Below are 2,361 nucleotides of genomic sequence, written 5' to 3' on the forward strand. Positions count from 1 at the left end.
TACGCAAGAGTATGGTATTGATTATGAAGAAACTTTTGCTCCTGTTGCTTGTCTCATATCTGTTCGAGCTGTTCTTGCCATTGCTGTAGTAAAAAAATGATCTCTCATTCAGATAGATGTGAAAAATATTTTTCTTAATGGGATTTGAAAAATAAGGTCTATATAAAACCACCTCTGAGTTATCCTTGTCCTTCTAACAAAGTCTATCTCCTTGGCAAGGCACTTTATGGTCTTAAGCAAGCTCCTCATGAATGGTTTGATAAGTTCAACACCACTATATGTAGTCTTGGTTTCACTTGCAGCCCTTATGAGAATGCTTTTTTTATTTGTAAAAGTGAACATGGAGTTATTCTTCTATTTTTGTATATTGATGACATGATCATTACTGGAGATGATGTTGATGGTATTTTTAATCTCAAAGCTTCCCTTCACCATAATTTTGAGATGAAAGATCTTGGTTCTCTTAGTTATTTTCCAAGTTTTAGGGTCATATCTACAGATGACGGTATCTATTTCTCTCAAGCTAAGTATGCTTCAGATTTTCTTACTCGCGTCGGGATTACAGATAGTCGTACTGAGTCTACTCCCCTTGAGCTTAATGTTTGATTTACCCCTATGGATGGCACTGTTTGGGATAATCCTATTCTTTATTGACAGTTAGTTAGAGGTCTCATCTACTTGACTGTCACACGCCCAGACATCGCCTATCCACTTCATGTTCTTAGCCAGTTCTTGACAACTCCTCGTACTACTCACTGTGCGGTCTTTCTTCGCATTCTTCGCTACATCAAAGGCACTCTGTTTCATGGACTTCATTTTTCTACCCATTTATCTTTATCCCTTCAAGCATACTCAGATTCTGATTGGAGTGGTGATCCCACTGATTGTCGTTCTACTACTAGTTATTGTTTGTTTCTTGGTGACTTTCTTATTTCCTGGCGAGCCAAGAAGCAAATGTTCACTGCTTGCTCAAGCACAGAAGCTGAATACCGTGCTCTCGCCGACACCACTGCTAAGGTTATCTCGATTCGTTGGCTTCTCAAAGACTTGGGTGCTCCTCAGTCGTCCCCGACTGATATTTTTTGTGACAACCGCAGTGCTATTCAGATTGCCTATAGTGATATTTTTTTATGAACGCACCAAACACATTGAGATTGATTATCACTTTGTTCGGCAATGTCTTCTTATTGGTGCTGTTCGTCTCATAATTGTTGGAACTCTCAATCAGACTGTAGATATCTTTACGAAGGCTCATCATCCTACTCGTTTTCGAACTCTAGTATCCAAACTTAAGATGGTATCTTTAGCTCCCACTTGAGTTTGCAGAGGAGTATTAAAATATATTAAGATCAATTAAGATCAGTTAGTATCATTTATATTTATATAATATATCTGTGTATTTATTGTAGAATTTTGTACTTTTATTGCTTTGATTCTTTTAGCACCTATATATACCCTTGTATTATACATTGTACCTTTGATTCACACTCAATAATACACTAATCATATTACTCTCTTGTTTCTAATATTTTATAAAATTTCAAAATTTGTGTATCTGTGTTTATGTCGGTGTCCGTGCATCATAGGACATAAGTAAATTTTACGTTTTGGACATTTTTTTTGTTTGGTTGACAGGGCTACGGGCTTTGTAAAATGAATAGTATGCAATTATTCCTTTGGGGTTTTTTTTCCATGTTCCATGACGTACAAGACATAAAATTTCAATGACAAAAAAAAAACTATTAGTTTGATTTTAATGATTTTAAGTTTAAGTTTAACTTTTATATTAATAATTACATATTATCGCATATACTAGTTTTAGTATATAGTTATCATCGATAATGACCAGAGCACGTCGTTCATCTTAATGTACAGAATTGAACAATAATCCAAACTCTACATACATAATAATACTGCACGTTATATTAATGAGTAGTTGAGTACATTAATAATTTAATCTCATCAAAGCTACAATAAAGCACAGCTAGCGTTTTGAAAAAAAACGTCGTATAGCACGTTCAAGTATTAATTTTACAGCCATCTCCTTTTAATTTAATTTATAAATATTCAAATTCATATTACAACAAAAGCATGCAAAACAAATAAAATTATAGCATAAAACTGATCTTAATTAGTTTATTCTTTTTTTTGTCAACACAATTCATTGGTCAGAACCACAGGTCTAATGTGATACATTATACATGTAGAATTAAAGAATGTAAAACTAAATCCAAAGAGGATAGTTGAATTATTCCAATTCCTTGTAAGATAGTGTATGTAAACACTAATAACAATAAAATAAATTAAATTAAAATGTATGAAACCAATGTAAAGAAGCTAATAAGGGACATTCATCCTCAC

Source organism: Arachis ipaensis, chromosome B10 (assembly GCF_000816755.2).
Source record: "Arachis ipaensis cultivar K30076 chromosome B10, Araip1.1, whole genome shotgun sequence".
In the NCBI taxonomy this organism is placed as follows: domain Eukaryota; kingdom Viridiplantae; phylum Streptophyta; class Magnoliopsida; order Fabales; family Fabaceae; genus Arachis; species Arachis ipaensis.